This window comes from Tursiops truncatus, chromosome 3 (genome assembly GCF_011762595.2).
Source record: "Tursiops truncatus isolate mTurTru1 chromosome 3, mTurTru1.mat.Y, whole genome shotgun sequence".
Lineage (NCBI taxonomy): Eukaryota > Metazoa > Chordata > Mammalia > Artiodactyla > Delphinidae > Tursiops > Tursiops truncatus.
In genome coordinates, this window is record NC_047036.1 from 46,109,949 (window position 1) to 46,129,797 (window position 19,849).

At 39.4% G+C, this 19,849-nt stretch overlaps 1 protein-coding gene and 1 long non-coding RNA gene across 4 annotated transcripts in view; one reads left to right on the forward strand and one right to left on the reverse strand.

The window, feature by feature from the left end:
* Positions 1 to 19,849, reverse strand: part of PDE4D (phosphodiesterase 4D) — a 1,282,340-nt gene that overhangs the window by 363,059 nt on the left and 899,432 nt on the right. The window lies entirely within an intron of this gene.
* LOC109549118 (uncharacterized) overlaps positions 1 to 19,849 on the forward strand; it is a 36,384-nt gene that overhangs the window by 174 nt on the left and 16,361 nt on the right. The window contains exon 2 of the long non-coding RNA XR_002175336.3: positions 18,641 to 18,785. This is a non-coding gene — a long non-coding RNA (uncharacterized lncRNA). The remainder of the gene's footprint in view (positions 1 to 18,640; positions 18,786 to 19,849) is intronic.

Sequence of the window (19,849 nt, forward strand, 5' to 3'; positions counted from 1 at the left end):
ATCAATTATTACTCCAAATGGAAATGCTGCAAAATAACGCTGTTTTCTTGGAATTGCTTTCAAATAGTCATTGTAAATCTTATGTGTGTCTACTTGATTTAGAGGTGAATTATTCCATGTTCTGAAATGAAGGAAACTTCAGAAACTGTTTTTTATGAGCTGTAACCCAGGGGAGTGCTAACAGAATTGAAGGTACCCCATAGTCTTACGAGCATTAGGAAAGCATACTGTGCATATTAATCTGCTTCAAATGCATCCTTTATTCATATATATTCCAGGACACAAACAGGAATAAAATGTAATTAAAGAGCTAAAATTATTATTATTTTATTAGTAATTATTTTATTACAAAAATTTTAAAAGTTTTTTAAAATTGATGTATAGTTGATTTACAATGTCATGCTAGTTTCTGCTATACAGCAAAGTTTCTAAGTTATACATGTGTACTCATATGTATACATTCTTTTTTATATTCTTTTATCACAGGACACTGAATATAGTTCCCTGTGCTATACAGTAGGACCTTGTTGTTTATCCATTCTATACATAATAGTTTGCATCTGCTAACCTTAAACTCTTAATCCATCCCTCTCCCACCTCTCCTCCCCCTTGGCAACCACCAGTCTGTTCCCTTTGCCTGTGAGACTATTTCTGTTTTGTAGATAGGTTCATTTGTGTCATATTTTAGATTCCACATATAAGTGATATCATATATTTGTCTTAGTCTATCTGATTTCACTCAGTATGATAATCTCTAGGTCCATCCATGTTGCTGCAAATGGCATTATTTCATTCTGTTTTTATGGCTGAGTAGTATTCCATTGTATATATGTATCACATCTTCTTTATCCATTTATCTTTGGACATTCATGTTGTTTCCATGTCTTGGCTATTGTGAACAGTGATACTTTGAACACAGGGGTGCATGTATCTTTTTCAATTATAGTTTTGTCTGGATAAATGCCCAGGAGTGGAACCGCTGGATCTTATGGTAACTCTATTTTTAGTTTTTTGAGGAACCCCCATACTGTTTTCCACAGTGGGCTACACCAACTTACATTCCCACCAATAGTGCAGGAGGGTTCCCTTTCTCCTCACCCTCTCCAGCAATTGTTATTTGAAAAGAGCTAAAATTATGAAGACATAGAATAAAATAAATGACGAGGCATGATTAAATATAAGAATAAAAGATAAAATAAAACTGGATTGTGAATCAAAATTCTTTGTTATACACTCAAGATTTCTATCTACATGTTTTAGGAATGTTTTAGCAATTTGGAAGATAATTAGGTCAAGCCCTTTCTATCAGTAAGGCACTGAGTTCTATTTAAACACTTGGGTAAATGAAGGTTGTAGGGAAAAAACAGGGAGGAAGAAATGAGAGGGAAGAGAAAGACGTTTTATGTTTCTTAAGTGTCTAGTAAGTGACTGACAAAGTCCTAGGAGATTTTTTTAAGTAGTCAACAGGAAATATTTCTAGAGTCAAATTCTTTAACATTTGAAATTAGTATAGGCTAATCACTTGAAATAAAGAACTAAACATGATGTTTTAAAATGTGTGTAAAAGTCTTCTGGGGTCAGTAAGTGTCTAAATTTCTGTATGTGAAGATTTTAAAAGTCAGAAAAATTTTATTTTCAATATTGTACTCATGATTGAAGACTGAAAAAAAAATCCTCCTTAGTTATTGACTGGTGAGTGAAAGGGTGGATACAGAACTTCCTCTTGAAAGCCACTTCCTCCAGGAAGCCTTCCCTGCTTTCTCAGACGAAGGGATGTCTCCACAGCACTCTGCACTTTAATCTTTGTCACTGTCAGCACATTTGCAATTACTTTTTCAATGTCTGGCTTCCCTGATAGACCTAAACATCATGAGGACATAAACTGTGCCTGCTTTCCTACTGCATCCTCTGTGCCTAGCAAAATAAACAAGTCACAATAATTCTGTTTAATGAATCAGTAAACCAACCATCTCAGGACTTCTTGAAAATAAGATGCATCACCTACATTATATTCTTTTATGTTCCTAAATAAGGGTAAAAAATTTCACCATGGGTAATTTAGGTGGGACTTACCTATTTTCTCTGTCCTTAGATGCACGTTCTGACAAAGTCACAACTGTAGCAATCAATCAATTAAAATAAAATAACAAAACCAGAAAAACCACTGTCATTGTTATGACCAAATGAATACAGGCCTGTCTCCAGAATTGTTTGTTTGTCTGATTTTTGATGAAACACCATTGGGCAAGTATTCAGGGTAGCCCCAGTAAGGGAGATTAGAGCCACAGTTATGCTATGAACTTGTCATATGACCTTGAGCACTGTTGCCTGACCTTGCTGAGTTCAGTGTCTTATCCAAAAGAGAACCATTGCAGAGTTTTTGAGATGAATGGAGTACTTTACATAAAAACATTTAGAGGGCTTCCCTGGTGGCGCAGTGGTTGAGAGTCTGCCTGCCGATGCAGGGGACACGGGTTCGTGACCCGGTCTGGGAGGATCCCACATGCCACAGAGAGGCTGGGCCCGTGAGCCATGGCCACTGAGCCTGTGCATCCGGAGCCTGTGCTCCGCAACAGGAGAGGCCACAGCGGTGAGAGGCCCGCGTACCGGAAAAAAAAAAAAAAAGCATTTAGAAAATGTCACCCCAGATTTTAGGCACTGCTACTAATGTTGATAAGCTTTTTGGAGAACTAGAAAAACTATTATCCATACTGTTAGAAACATTTCTAGTTTTAAGAATTGTCCTCTAAAATGGTCACTTCATGAGCATGGTAAGTCAGCATATCATTTAACCTGTTTCAGAAGGGTAACAGTCTTCAGTTTTGATTGTCCTTTTTTCCCCCATTTTTAATTTTTTATCCTAAGTGTGTAAGGACAGAATATCAAGCTGTTACGTTTAAAGGTTAATCTCACAGCAAAATTTTAATGTTTATTTGCAGATTGAAAACCCTCTACTGGTTCTGTTTAAAAAACTAAAAAAAAAAAAAAATTAAGTGGTAAGGGATTCTACTAAAGTTAGCTGATGGAATTTTTCTCAATTCTTCAAAATCCTGGGCTTCACCTAAATATAGAAACATTACCATTTATTTATTTTTTGCGGTACGCGGGCCTCTCACTGTTGTGGCCTCTCCCGTTGCGGAGCACAGGCTCCGGACGCGCAGGCTCAGCGGCCATGGCTCACGGGCCCAGCTGCTCAGCTGCATGTGGGATCTTCCCGGCCCGGGGCACGAACCCGTGTCCCCTGCATCGGCAGACGGACTCTCAACCACTGCACCACCAGGGAAGCCCCATTACCATTTATTTTTTGAAAACTTATGGGATCCTGAAAACAAGGTGTTTAATTGGAAAAGCATCTGCAGCACAGCACTGATTCCAACTCATGCTGCTCTCCTTGTTGACCACACACCAAATAAGGCAAATAAGGGCAGAAATGGCCTCTTTGAGTTTTTAGAATTATGTTAACAAACAAGAAAAGCAGTGATGGACTTACCAGGCTGAGAAACAAAACTACTCCCTCGGGAGAAAGCAAAAAGTCCCCAAATACCATGAATCTCTAAATAACAACAATCTCATGCTTTCAACTTTGGCGATAGGAAGTTTTTCCATGACAGTGTTCAATATCTCGCTAAATCTGGATATCCGTTTATTGGAGCCAATATTCATAAACTTTCCCATTCCTGGGCACTTATTGACCTGACACCCCCAGGACGCCTTCCTCACCCTGCCACTCCCCGTGCACTGATTGATTCTGTGAAGTAAACATCATCATAAGGTCAGGGTATTTTTTTAATTCCTTATTTTACTATGACAATATCAACTACTTATTTGGTATTTACAGTGTGATAAGGATAACTTATATTATCCTCACAACAATATACCGATAAAAGCTTACCTTATATTTATTCTGTTTTCTAGCTAAGGAAATGGAGGCTTAAAAAGTTAGTCATTTGCCCCTATGCTCACACAGCCAATGAGTGGCAAAGCTGAGGTTAAAATTGAGGCCTCAACAGTTATAAAACCTAGGTTGTTAACCAGTATATGCCTAGACAATAAGTGAGCTGAGGAATGAATGAGGGAGAGTGGGTGTGGGTCTAAATCGGTGCGAAGTGGCTAAGGATACAAAAGAAAAATGGTCCCTCTTTGTAGAGGATTGTGACTGAGAAAACATCTTACCTCATAAAAACATCTCTGTGACCTAATGGTGGTCAGCATTTCCTCAATAAAATGTATCAATATTGCTCACAACATTAAAACTGACTAACTGTCCCTTGGCATTTTTCTTTTACAGATAAAGGGGGCACAAAAAAGAATGCTGTAAATAGGGCACTCAGTTCTGGAATATTCCAGAATGAGTTGAATTACAGATGGCAAAAACACAAACTTGACGAGCCATGTAAAACTTGTTTCAGAAAAAAATGATTTTTTTCCAAAATAGTATTATGAAAATTTTCAAAATTTTAGAAAAGTTGAAAGAATTCTACAGTGAATTCTTACCTAAGCTGTGCAGCCACAACTTAGGTTCTGCCTGTAACATTTAAGAGCTTGCTTCTTAACAGGTGGTTATTATATTGGACTTGAGCAACGAGAACTATACTGTTATAGTGAGATTCATCTGAACAATATGCATGGCTTGTACATGATGCTGACCTACATTTAAGTCTCTATGCCCTATGACCTACATTTAAGTCTCTCAGTTCATACTGAGTCTATTGTAAAGTGTGGACTTTGTATAGGCAAAGACGATGTATTTGTTAAATGTAATGTAAATACCATAGTGTATTTGAATTCCTAAATCTTACTAGCAAAAGCAAATTAATGACTACACAGTAAATGTTAAAGATCTGCTAAAGATTATGAATTATCAAAATCAATATCCATTTAGGTGATAACAGCTGTCAATCATGAGCTCTTACTCCACATTAGTCCTATGTAATACGTTTTCTGGATGGTTTCATACAGGGTAATTCTCAGTAAATTATGACTTCAGTCAGGTGACTAGAAATGGGATGACTGGGCATATTACACCGTTTCTGATATTGTACAAAATACCCTATAAAATCTATGAATCAGGAGCTGTTTCAAAAAATGGGAACTTTGGTTTTTCTCTGGGTTTTATTTTGTGTTTCCTTTTGTTATATTTTTAATATATTTTTTTATATTTTTATATTTCATATTTTAATATATTTTGTTATATTTTTATATATTTTAACATATCAGTGTTAGGCCTAGTGTGTTATGGATAAGAGACTCTGTTTTGTTAAAAAAAAAATCCCAATATCACTGAAACAATTTTTAACCTATTTCCTATTTCTTTTTTTGTTTTTTTAACATCTTTATTGGAGTATAATTGCTTTACAATTGTGTGTTAGTTTCTACTTTATAACAAAGTGAATCTGCTATACATATATCCCCATATCTCCTCCTTGTTACGTCTCCCTCCCACCCTCCCTATCCCACCTCTCTAGGGGGTCACAAAGCACTGAGCTGATCTCCCTGTGCTATGTGGCTGCTTCCCACTAGCTATCCTTTTTTTTTTTTTTTTTTTTGCGGTACGCGGGCCTCTCCCGTTGCGGAGCGCAGGCTCAGCGGCCATGGCTCACGGGCCCAGCCGCTCTGCGGCATGTGGGATCTTCCCGGACCAGGGCACGAACCCGTGTCCCCTGCATCGGCAGGCGGACTCTCAACCACTGCGCCACCAGGGAAGCCCTAGTTATCCATTTTACATTTGGTAGTGTATACATGTCCATGCCACTCTCTCACTTCATCCCAGCTTACCCTTCACCCTCCCTGGGTCCTCAAGTCCATTCTCTAAGTCTGCGTCTTTATTCCTGTCCTACCCCTAGGCTCTTCAGAACCACTTTTTTTTTTAAGATTCCATATATATGTGTTAGCATACGGTATTTGTTTTTCTCTTTCTGACTTCACTCTGTTAGACAGACTCTAGGTCCATCACCTCACTACAAATGCTCAATTTCATTTCTCTTTATGGCTGAGTAATATTCCATTGTATACATGTGCCACATCTTCTTTATCCATTCATCTGTTGATGGACACTTACGTTGCTTCCATATCCTGGCTATAGAGCTGCAATGAACATTGTGGTACATGACTCTTTTTGAATTATGGTTTTCTCAGGGTATATGCCCAGTAGTGGGATTGCTGGGTGATACAGTAGTTCTATTTTTACTTTTTTAAAGGACCTCCATCCTCTTCTCCATAGTGGCTGTATCAATTTACATTCCCACCAAAAGTGCAAGACAGTTCCATTCTCTCCACACCCTCTCCAGCACTTATTGTTTGTAGATTTTTTGATGATGGCCATTCTGACCAGTGTGAGGTGATACCTCACTGTACTTTTGATTTGCATTTCTCTAATGATTAGTGATGTTGAGCATCCTTTCATGTGTTTGTTGGCAATCTGTATATCTTCCTTGGAGAAATGTCTGTTTAGGTCTTCTGTCCAGTATTGGATTGGGTTGTTTGTTTGTTTGTTTGTTTCTGATATTGAGCTGCATGAGCTGCTTGTAAGTTTTGGAGATTAATCCTTTGTCAGTTGCTTCATTTGAAAATATCTTCTCCCATCCTGAAAGTTGTCTTTTCATTGTGTTTATGTTTTCCTTTGCTGTGCAAAAGCTTTTAAGTTTCATTAGGTCCCATCTGTTTATTTTTATTTCCATTTCTCTAGGAGGTGAGTCAAAAAGGATCTTGCTGTGATTTATGTCACAGAGTGTTGTGCCTCTGTTTTCCTCTAAGAGTTTTATAGTGTCTGGCCTTACATTTAGGTCTTTAATACATTTTGAGTTTATTTTTGTGTATGGTATCAGGGAGTGCTCTAATTGCATTCTTTTACATGTAGCTGTCCAGTTTTCCCAGCAACACTTATTGAAGAGGCTGTCTTTTCTCCATTGTATATCCTTGCCTCCTTTGTCATAGGTTAGTTGACCATAGGTGCATGGGTTTATCTCTGGGCTTTCTATCCTGTTCCACTGATGTATATTTCTGTTTTTGTGCCAGTACCATACTGTCTTGATTACTGTAGCTTTGTAGTATAGTCTGAAGTCTGGGAGTCTGATTCATCCAGGTCCGTTTTTCTTTCTCAAGATTGCTTTGGCTATTCGGTGTCTTTTGTGATTCCATATAAATTGTGAAATTTTTTCATCTAGTTCTGTGAAAAATGCCATTGGTAGTTTGATAGGGATTGCACTGAATCTGTAGATTGCTTTGGGTACTATAGCCATTTTCACAATGTTGATTTTTCCATTCCAAGAACATGGTATATCTCTCCACCTATTTGTATCATCTTTAATTTACTGCATCAGTGTCTTACAGTTTTCTGCATACAGGACTTTTGTCTCCTTAGGTAGGTTTATTCCTAGGTATTTTTTTCTTTTTGTTGCAATGGTAAATGGGAGTGTTTCCTTAATTTCTCTTTCAGATTTTTCATCATTACTGTATAGGAATGCAAGAGTTTTCTGTGCATTAATTTTGTATCCTGCTACTTTACCAAATTCATTGATTAGCTCTAGTAGTTTTCTGGTAGCATCTTTAGGATTCTCTTTGTATAGTATCATGTCATCTGCAAACAGTGACAGCTTGACTTCTTCTTTTCTGATTTGGATTCCTTTTATTTCTTTTTCTTCTCTGATTGCTGTGGCTAAAACTTCCAAAACCATGTTGAATAATAGTGGTGAGAATGGACAACCTTGTCTTATTCCTGATCTTAGAGGAAATGGTTTCAGTTTTTCACCATTGAGAATGATGTTGGCTGTGGGTTTGTCATAAATGGCCTTTATTAGGTTGAGTAAGTTCCTTCTATGCCTACTCCCTGGAGGGTTTTTAACATAACTGGGTGTTGAATTTTGTTGAAAGCTTTTTCTGCATCTATTGAGATGATCATATGGTTTTTATTCTTCAGTTTGTTAATATGGTTTATCACATTGATTGATTTGTATATATTGAAGAATCCTTGCATTCCTGGGATAAACCCCACTTGATCATGGTATATGATCCTTTTAATGTGCTGTTGGATTCTGTTTGCTAGTATTCTGTTGAGGATTTTTGCATCTATGTTTATCAGTGATATTGGCCTGTTGTTCTCTTTCTTTGTGACATCTTTGTCTGGTTTTGATATTAGGGTGATGGTGGCCTCATAGAATGAGTTTGGGACTGTTTCTCCTTCTGTGATATTTTGGAAGAGTTTGAGAAGGATAGGTGTTAGCTCTTCTCTAAATGTTTGATAGAATTTGCCTGTGAAACCATCTGGTCCTGGGCTTTTGTTTGCTGGAAGATTTTTAATCACAGTTTCAATTACAGTGCTTGTGACTGATCTGTTTATATTTTCTATTTTTTCCTGTTTCAGTCTCAGGAATTTGTGCTTTTCTAAGAATTTGTCCATTTCTTCCAGGTTTTCCATTTTATTGGCATACAGTTGCTTGTAGTAATCTCTCATGATCCTTTGTATTTCTGCAATGTCAGGTGTTACTTCTCTTTTTCATTTCTAATTCTATTGATTTGAGTCTTCTCCCTCTTTTTATTGATGAGTCTGGCTAATGGTTTATCAACTTTGTTTATCTTCTCAAAGGACCAGCTTTTAGTTTTATTGATCTTTGCAACTGTTTCATTCATTTCTTTTTCATTTATTTTTGATCTGATCTTTATGATTACTTTCCTTCTGCTAACTTTGGGGTTTTATTGTTCTACTTTCTCTAATTGCTTTAGGTGTAAGGTTAGGTTGTGCATTTGAGATGTTTCTTGTTTCTTGAGGTAGGATAGTATTGCTATAAACTTTCCTCTTAGAACTGCTTTTGCTGCATCCCATAGGTTTTGGGTCATTGTGTTTACATTGTCATTTGTTTCTAGGTATTTTTTGATTTCCTCTTTGATTTCTTCAGTGATTTCTTGGTTATTTAGTAGTGTATTATTTAGCCTCCATTTTTTTTTTTTTTTTTTTGCGGTACACGGGCCTCTCACTGTTGTGGCCTCTCCGGCTGCGGAGCACAGGCTCCAGACGCACAGGCTCAGCGGCCATGGCTCACAGGCTCAGCTGTTCTGCGGCACGTGGATCTTCCCAGACCGGGGCACGAACTCGTGTCCCTTGCATCGGCAGGCAGACTCTCAACCACTGTGCCACTAGGGAAGCCCTGTTTGTATTTTTTAGAGAATTTTTCCTGTAATTGATATCTAGTCTCATAGGGTTGTGGTTGGAAAAGATACCTGATACGATTTCAATTTTCTTAAATTTACTAAGCCTTGATTTGTCACCCAAGATATGATCTATCCTGGAGAATGTTCCATGAGCACTTGAGAAGAAAGTGTATTCTGTTGTTTTTGGATGGAATGTCCTATAAACATCAATTAATTCTATCTTGTTTAATGTATCATTTAAAGCTTGTGTTTCCTTATTTATTTTCATTTTGGATGATCTGTCCATTGGTGAAAGTGGGGTGTTAAAGTCCCCTACTATGACTGTGTTACTGTCAATTTCCCCTTTTATGGTTGTTAGCATTTGCCTTATGCATTGAGGTGCTCCTATGTTGGGTGCATAAATATTTACAATTGTTTTATCTTCTTCTTGGACTGATCCCTTGATCTGTACGTAGTGTCCTTCTTTGTCTCTTGTAATAGTCTTTATTTTAAAGTCTATTTTGTCTGATATGAGAATTGCTAGTCCAGCTTTCTTTTGATTTCCATTTCCATGGAATATCTATCTCCATCCCTCACTTTCAGTCTGTATGTGTCCCTAGGTCTGAAGTGGGTCTCTTGTAGACAGCATATATAAGGGTCTTGTTTTTGTATCCATTTAGCCAGTCTGTGTCTTTTGGTTGGAGCACTTAATCCATTTACATTTAAGGTAGTTATCGATATGTATGTTCCTATTACCATTTTCTTAACTGTTTTGGGTTTGGTATTGTAGGTCCTTTCCTTCTCTTGTGTTTCCTGCCTAGAGAAGTTCCTTTAGCATTTGTTGTAAAGCTGGTTAGCCTTTGCTTTTTTGTAAAGGTTTTAATTTCTCAGTTGAATCTGAATGAGATCCTTGCTAGGTAGAGTAATCTTGGTTGTAGGTGTTTCCCTTTAATCACTTTAAATATGTCTTGCCACTCCCTTCAGGCTTGCAGAGTTTCTGCTGAAAGATCAGCTGTTAACCTTATGGGGATTCCCTTGTATGCTATTTGTTGTTTTCTCCTTGCTGCTTTTAATATTTTTTCTTTGTATTTAATTTTCGATAATTCAATTAATATGTGTCTTGGCGTGTTTCTCCTTGGATTTATCCTGTATGGAACTCTCTGCACTTCCTGGGCTTGATTGACTATTTCCTTTCCCATATTAGGGAAGTTTTCAAGTATAATATCTTCAAATATTTTCTCAGTCCCTTTCTTTTACTCTTCCTCTTCTGGGACTCCTATAATTTGAATGTTGGTGTGTTTAATGTTGTCCCAGAGGTCTCTGAGACTGTCCTCAATTCTTTTCTTTCTGTTTTCTTCACTCTGCTCTTTGGTAGTTATTTCCAGTATTTTATCTTCCAGGTTACTTGTCCATTCTTCTGCCTCAGTTATTCTGCTATTGATTCCTTCTAGAGAATTTTTAATTTCATTTATTGTATTGTTCATCACTGTATGTTTGCTCTTTAGTTCTTCTAGGTCCTTGTTAAACACTTCTTGTATTTTCTCCATTCTATTTCCAAGATTTTGGATCATCTTCACTATCATTACTCTGAATTCTTTTTCAGGTAGACTGCCTATTTCCTCTTCATTTGTTTGGTCTGATGGGTTTTTACCTTGCTCCTTCATCTGCTGTGTGTTTCTCTGTCTTCTCATTTTGCTTTACTTTCTGTGTTTGGGGTCTCCTTTTTGCAGGCTGCAGGTTCGTAGTTCCCATTGTGTTTGGTGTCTGCCCCCACTAGCTAAGGTTGGTTCAGTGGGTTGTGTAAGCTTCCTGGTAGAGGGGACTGGTGCCTGTTTTCTGGTGGATGAGGCTGGATCTTGTCTTTCTGGTGGGCAAGACCTCCTCCGGTGGTGTGTTTTGGGGTGTCTGAGACATTATTATGATTTTAGGCAGCCTCTCTGCTAATGGGTGGGGTTGAGTTACTGTCTTGCTAGTTGTTTGGCATAGGGTGTCCAGCACTGTAGCTTGCTGGTTGTTGAGTGGAGCTGGTTCTTAGCATTCAGATGGAGATCTCTGGGAGAGCTTTCACCGTTTGATATTACATGGAGCTGGGAGGTCTCTGGTGGACCAATGTCCTGAACTTGGCTCTACCACCTCAGAGCCATAGGCCTGACACCTGGACAGAGCACCAAGTCCCTGTCAGCTACACAGCTGAGAAGAAAAGTGAGAAAAAAGAAAGAAAGAAAAAATAAAATGAAATAAAATAACTAAAATATAAAGAAATTATTAAAAATAAAAAAATGTTAAGTAATAAAAAAAGAAAAAGAAGGAAAGAAAAAAGAGAGCAACCAAACCAAAAAACAAATCCACCAAAGATAGCAAGCGCTAAAAACTATACTAAAAAATAAAAATAAAAAATGGACAGAACCCTAGGACAAATGGTAAAAGCAAAGCTATGCAGACAGAATCAGACAAAGAAGCATACACATACACACTCACAAAAAGAGAAAAAGGAAAAAAAATATATAGCTATATAGAAAAAGAAAAAAAAAAAAGGAAAAGAGCAACCAAATCAATAAACAAATCTACCAATGATAATAAACTCTAAATACTAAACTAAGATAAACATAAAACCAGAAAAAAATTAGATGCAGAAAGCAAACCCCAAGTCTACAGTTGCTCCCAAAGTCCAGTGCCTTAATTTGGGATGACTCGTTGTCTATTGCACAGATGCAGGGTACATTAAGTTGATTGTGGAGATTTAATCCGCTGCTCCTGAGGCTGCTGGGAGAGATTTCCCTTTCTCTTCTTTGTTTGCACAGATCCTGGGGTTCAGCTTTGCATTGGCCCCACCTCTGCATTTAGGTCGCCTGAGGACGTCTGTTCTTCGCTTAGACAGGATGGGGTTAAAGGAGCAGCTGATTAGGGGGCTCTGGCTCACTCAGGCCAGGGGGAGGGAGGGGTACAGAGTGTGCGGGGAGCCTGCGGCAGCAGAGGCCAGCATGATGTTGCAACAGCATGAGGTGCGCCATGTGTTCTCCCTGTGAAGTTGTCCCTGGATCACAGGACCCTGGCCGTGGCAGGCTGCACAGGCTCCCAGGAGGGGAGCTGTGGATAGTGAGCTGTGCTTGCACACAGGCTTCTAGGTGGCTGCAGCAGCAGCCTTAGCGTCTCAGGCCGTCTCGGGTTCATGCTGATAGCCACGGCTCACGCCGTCTTTGGAACTCATTTAGGCGGTGCTCTGAATCCCCTCTCCTCCCGCACCCTGAAACAATGGTCTCTTGCCTCTTCGGCAAGTCTAGACTTTTCCCCAGACGCCCTCCCAGCTAGCTGTGGCGCACTAACCCCCTGCAGGCTGTGTTCACGCCGCCAACCCCAGTCCTCTCCCGGTGCTCCGACCGAAGCCGGAGCCTCAGCTCGTAGCCCTGCCCACCCTGGAGGGTGAGCAGACAAGCCTCTCGGGCTGGTGAGTGCTGGTCAGCACCGATCCTCTGTGCGGGAATTTCTCCGCTTTGCCCTCCGCACCCCTGTTGCAGCACTCTCCTCTGTGGCTCTGAAGCTTACCTCCACTCCGCCACCCACCCATCTCTGCCCGCAAAGGGGCTTCCTAGTGTGTGGAAACCTTTCCTCCTTCACAGCTCCCTCCCACTGGTGCAGGTCTCATCCCTATTCTTTTGTCTCTCTTTTTTCTTTCTTCTTTTGCCCTACCCAGGTATGTGGGGAGTTTCTTGCCTTTTGGGAGGTCTGAGGTCTTCTGCCAGCGTTCAGTAGGTGTTCTGTAGGAGTTGTTCCACATGTAGATGTATTTCTGATGTATTTGTGGGGAGGAAGGTGATCTCCATGCCTTACTCCTCCACCATCTTAAATGTCCCCTCCTCACCTACTATTTCTGATGTGCTTAGGGAGAAAGCTTGTTACCGTCTCAGCAATTTGAGATGCAGGTCAAGGTCAAATGACATCATAAGAGTGACAGAGGAAACCTAATTTTAGTCTCCATGAAACTAAAGAACTCATACAAATAATTACTAAACACTCTCAGCCCATGTTTGGAGTTGGGTACTTGAATCCAATCAAGGAGTAAGTACTGCAGAGTCATCTCAGAAGCCTTGGCTCTCAGGTGCTCCAAGGACTGTGGAGCATCTCAGATTCAGAGGAATGTCTCTTCAGGTACATTGAAGGATGTGTATTTGCAACTCTAGTAGTAACTTATCATAGCAGGTCAGTGAAAATGGCAAATATAGCAAAAAAAAGCATAGAGTGGCATTTTCAAGATGTTAATGTTAATACCTTGTTAAAAAGTGCATCGTAAGGTGTATAAACACACACACATATTTATATAAAATACCCACACACACAATGGAATATTATTCAGCTGTGAGAAAGAAGGAAATTCTGCCATTGGTGACAACATAGATGGGCCTTGAGAATATTCTGCTAAGTGAAATAAGTCAGACAGAGAACGGCAAATACTGTATGATATCACTCACATGTGGAATCCAAAAAAGTTGAACTCATTGAAAACAACAGTAAAATGGTGGTTACCAGAAGCTGGGGCAGTGGGGGCTTGGGGAACAGGAAGGATTTTGTTTAAGGGTACAAATTTGCAAGAGATCTAATGCACAGTATAGTGATTATAGACACCAGTATTGTATTATAAACATTGAACTTGCTAAGAGACTAGATCTTAACTATTTCCACCACAAAGAAGAAATAATAATTATGTGACATGATAGAGGTGCATTATAAATTACTAAGTAGAATCTAGTTACTCGTGAAAAGCATTTACCAATTAAATCTAATTAATAAAAATATACACCAAAATATTGACAGTGTTATCTCTGGGTATTAGGATCATAGGCCTTTTTAAATGTTCTTTTCTGTAATGTTCAAATTTTCTACCGTGCATAGGGATTATTTCTATAATTAGGTAAAACTAAATATTTGCTACTAAAAACCTTGAATAACCCAATTTCTTTTTACCACTAGGAGTGTTAGGTTTTTAGTTTGATTAAATTTCAACCAAAGGTCATGAACAAAAACTTTTGAATCCATGTTAAATTAAACGCGTCTCATAATTTACACGTTGCTGAGATGTTAAAGGGTCAGAGAGAGAAGCGCAGGGAAGCCAGAAAGCATACACATCGTTTAACGCCTAGGAAGATCTGACGAAAAACCAAATTGGAGGCAGCGTGATACCATCTGTAGACATTTAAGTAGAGAAGACAGAGCAGTCTGCCTCCTCGAGGTAAACAAACCATGGCCAGAAAATAAGCAAAAAGAGAGACCAAGCTCTTTGTAGATTTAGAGACCCACTTCACGCCAGTCTGCGAGGAAATTCTATGAAAAGTGCTAGATGTATGCACAGCTCCCCCTTGTTAAGAGAGGTTTTCAGGACTGTACCTTCACCCCAAGAAAGAGCCCAGAGCTTCAACTAGATCTACAGGGCATTTGCTTAGTCTTCATCATCTGGGAACTGACTTACGGACCTTACGGAGGACGCATACATGGGTATGGGCAATTCCAAGACTTGGTAAGCTACTTCTCTGTTATTAAATGTGTACATAAATATTCCACATGGTTGTGTTTCTTAATGTTTAATGTTTTAAAAAGAACTTTCCCAGTATAGGAAATCAGCATCCCTGTTTGCCCCCATTACTTCAGAAACTTGCTCTCTTGCTCTGATGAATACTGTCTCTCCATTTGACAAAAGGCAAATGAATATTGAAAATTGGACAATATATTAAAAATCAGATATTGTCCATTCATCTTAAAAACAGAGAACCATGTAATTATAAAATGTTAGCATGGTTATGAGGGCCATTTGGAAATGTATTAGTCACCTGAAACTTTACATGATAACGACTGATAAAAAAAAATATTACCAGGCTTCCCTGGTGGTGCAGTGGTTGAGAGTCTGCCTGCCGATGCAGGGGACACGGGTTCGTGCCCCGGTCTGGGAAGATCCCACATGCGGAGGAGCGGCTGGGCCTGTGAGCCATGGCCGCTGAGCCTGGGCGTCCAGAGCCTGTGCTCCGCAACGGGAGAGGCCACAACAGTGAGAGGCCCGCGTATTGCAAAAAAAAAAAAAAAAAAACCATTTTAGTGAGAACTAGGAACATTTTTCTATGCTTGAATTAGCTCTTTAATTAGAAGAAAAATCTTATTCATGTCAATGCTTCCACTGGTTTACAATGATCTGGATAACTGCTCAGCAGAAAACATTAAATTCTGGATGCTTCCTGCAAAGGTGAAATTGAAATTACTCTGGAATGTGATACAATGTATGGCAAGGAGAACTGTGTTTTATCTGATCTTCTCATTCAAAACAAGAGAAACTGATTTGTTTTCACATTCAGTTGAACAATTGATTGCAAGTAAGAACGGTCTTTGCTTTGCCTGCGACTGGCTATCCTACCTAGTTAATGAGGATCTCCTTCATCGCTACTCACTTTCCTCCTCAAACTGGCACACAAAACATGCTCCTGAGCCAGGCAAGAGAAATAGTATGGCTGAGCATAAACTAGTAGGAAAAAGTAAAGACGACACCAAAGGGTGGCTTGGCATGGCCTTCTATAATCTCCAGTTTCTTCAAAACCACCCCAACAAACATAGAAGAAAAGTCAAAACAATGGCCTGCCTATGCAAATGCAGATTTAAGACAAGTTCCCAAGATCCCCTTCTTTCCAATCAAATTGTCATCACTCCTCAGGCTACTACTCTCTAGATATTCTGCTGTGGCCTCTGCGGAAAGCTCAGATTGTTCATTAGTGAGCACCATTGTATTCACCCGGAGAAATGACCATGCGGCAGAGAAGAAAGGAACAAACATGTATACGAACCAACCCGTATTTACACCTTGTGCTTTCACATAGGGTTGTTAAAGACTAACATCTCCCAGCTATACTCCACCCCTGACATTTCCCCTCTTTTCAAAAGGCATATTTTCCTCCTTCTTGAATATTGACATTTGGATGTATAATAGTCTTAGGTTGAATTGCTTCCAGGCAGATGCTGCAAAATCTTGGTGTGGGTACTTTATTTGGAGAGGAAGCAGGGAGGTGATTGTAGGAAGTTAGGGGTTGGGGAAGTAGGGAAGGGAGAGACGAGAATCAGTGGAGTGTGCATTAATGAGCAGGTGACCACTGCGAGCACATGGAACTCAAGCTTCTTGGGGACCCCTTTGAGTGACCGTACACACACGTCTAGGACTCATCCCACTGAGGCATGTGAAACGTGGGGCATGGAAGCATACTCTGGTCTTTCAATGTCTGAGGATTGCCCTCTGGGCAGCCCACACCCAGTCTAGCAAGCTCCTTTGAACAGAGAAAGTACCCAGCTGCCCAAATGAGAAGTCTACTGAGCACATAGGATCTGCCCGCCACAGGGGCAGGGGGCATCTGGGGTAAGTCTAGGGGAAATGGGGCGGGGCCCGAAACCTCCGCCACAAATAGGCCGCTCAGACTTAAGGTGCCACGCTGAATTTTAGGTTCATGTTCCAGCACCCTACCACTAAATCTACGTTTCTCTCGTCTTTCCTCAACTCAGCAAATGAAAACACAAGTTTTTAATATTTTCAGACCCAAAGCCTTGAATCATCTTGACTCATTTCTGTTTCTCTTTTTCTCGTGTGAAAATCCATCATCACATACTGTCAGCTCTGTTTTCAAATTGGAGCCAGAATCTGGTCACTCTTCACCACTTCCACTGTCACCACCCTGGTCCAGGTCACCATTGTTTCTTGCCCAGACTACTGAAGTGGCTTCGTAACCATTTTTACTGTTTCCGGCCTCATTCCAAGTCTATTCTTCTCGGAATACTCAGAGTGATCCTTTGCACATGTACGTCCCTTCTGTGCTCAAAACCCTCTTCTAGGTTCCCACTTCAAAATCCAAACTCCTTACCATGGCTTACAAAAGCCCTTTACTATCTCCTGACCATTTTTCCTTCTCTTCTCCCCTTTGCTTACTTGGTTTGACCCATACTGGTCTTTTTCCTGTTCTTTTAACACAGCGTGCCTGCTCCTGCCTCAGGACCTTTGCACTTTGCTGTTTCCTCTTCCGGAAATGCTCTCGCTTCAGACATTGGCACAGTCCTTTCACTCTGTTAAGATCCAAATGTCAGTTAAATAGACAGGGCTACTTATTCTGACTATATCTAAAATAGCACTGCCATCACTCTATTTCTTTACTCTGCATTAGTTTTCTTCATAGAACTTATCATCATGACATACTGTATATTTTGTATATGTTTGTGTATTTTACATTGTCTATCTCCCCTCCACGCACAAAAATCAAGTTTCATTAGAACAGAGACTCTGCTTTGTTCACTGCTGTTTACCATCAACTAGAATAGGGTCTGTTAGTGGTAGGCATTCAATATATATCTGCTAAGTGGATGAATTCACTGGTCTCATAGCCATATGAGATAAATACTGATAGTTATTAATCAAATATTTACTAAACACTGTGACTGGCATTGTCCTGTGACAAATTTGTAGAAGCAGCTGCTGCTCTTCAGAAGCATAATGTATCCAGTGCACGAGGAGACAAGCTGTATCCCATGCATGGTGAACCACTGGAGTTCAGAGGGGAGATTATTATGAACAGTGGTTGTCAGGAAAAGGTAGGAAGGAAAGGTTTAGACTGGAGTGTGCAACACTTTGAATGTTTTGTTAGGAGTGGTACCTTTGTTCCATTTAAAAGTGAAAAATCATCAAAAGTTTCTGAACAAGGGAGTAAAATAATGAAAGCAGAATTTTAGAACAATTGATGCTTGATTCTATTCCACGAGGATTTGAGCAGGGAAGACTGGAGCCAGGGAGACAAATGTCATGAATTTCTCCCCCTCAAATCCTCATTTACCTCAATATCCAAGACATTAGCATATATAATCAATATGGTTCTAAAAAACAGCTTTATTCAGGTATAATTGATATACAAAACCCTGTATATATTTAGTGTATACAATTTGATGAGCTTGGACATACACATACACCTGTAAAAACATCACCATAATAAGGTAAGAAACATATTACTCACCTAAAAGTTTCCTTCTGTCTCTCTGGTTTTCGGATTTGTGTGTGTGTGTGTGCGTTAATGACACTTAACATGAAATCTACCCTCTTAACAAAGTTTTAAGTGCATAATACCACATTGTAAACTATAGGCACTATAGTATACAGCTGCTCTCTAGAACTCATTCATCTTTCCAACGCAGTTTTTAGACAACTGTATTATTCCATGTTTTACATGCTCAATTAGGAATCTCTTTGTCCATGCTGCTTATGTTAACTAACATACTTTAGCTGAGAAAAGGTCTGTCTATGGTTTCTCTGGAATGGAAAGTGAACCTACTACAGGTGTGAAAAAGTCAGATTCATTCTCCTCAGGTTATCTGAGAACTAATAAATAAGGAAGTGAAAAAAGATAAGGTTGGATAGAAATGTGCTGTGAGTTAGCTGGTGAGCTATAGGTATGAGTGCATGGGGGATAAACATGTTGAAGGCACCTGTAGTCACTTTAATTTGTTTCTTTTCTAGGACATAATGCATATTGCAGGCATCCTGTCTCTGGAGCTGTGTTGTCAAGAAAAAGAGTGCTATGTTCTCAGTGTTCTACTCGGCCGTGAACTTCCTGGGGCCACATAACCCTGGGACTGCCCGGCACAGTAGGAGCTAAATAAATGTATGTTCGGTGAACCCCTCAAACCTCTTAGAAGTCAGGCTCCAGGGACATTTCGTTATTTTGCTCTAAATTCTACTATTCCTTCTTGTCATGAATATTTAGTTCTGCCTTGTTCAAGAAAGGACTAAAGGCTTCTCTATTTCCTTTGGTAATTAGTTTAGATAAACTAAGTCATCCATTTCTGCACTACCCAGTGGACAACAGCTAGTGCTTAAATGTTCACAGTTTTATTTGACCTTGATATGTTTGAGAACAATACATAGACATACCATATATATATAAACCACTATCATTTGGGAATATAAACTAAAAAAGTTCCATATTTAAACTTCAGAATGTCTGACATAACTTTGTGAAAAATTCCAAATGACTGATTCTATCAATTTATGTTACAGGACAATTTGGTTCAAAAGTTTAAAATGAAGGGAAAATTATACAGAGAGAAAATTAAGTCCTAAGGGTTGTTTGATGGCATTAGGCAGTCTCAATTACACCTTTTCACTCAGTTCATCAAATTATTTGCCAGGTAAACATGTAGACATGGTTCTCAATCTCCTAGGTACTAGGGATTAAAAGCTCCAAGGAAATTTACAAAATCCACAGTGAATGAAGAAAGCAGTAATTCCATGTAGCTCAACCTGTGTGCCTATGCTCATGCTATATTCACCCTTTCCAGTATTATTCACTATAGTCACAAATGTTACAACCAGCTATCTTTTTATAAAGTAAAAAAAGATAAAACTACAATTTTAGTAAATAATTCATCCTACTAGAAATGTCTCGAGGAAAAGCTCAACTGACACTAGCGACAATATTTTGCTTTGTTCCATATGATTGTGGTATTTTTGCCAATATTATTTATGGGATTTCCTTTGATATTCTATGCAGAGTCATTTCCCAGGAATTCTGTCCTCAAGGCAAAGTCCAATTTAGCATCCTTCAGTCTCTTGCCTTTCTATCTCTAGCCCCTCTCCATACATACTCTGAAGTTCATTAGCAAGGAAAGGCCAGGGCACCAGACAGATTGTGAAGGGAGGAAGAATGATTCCAAGAGATGTGTGTGT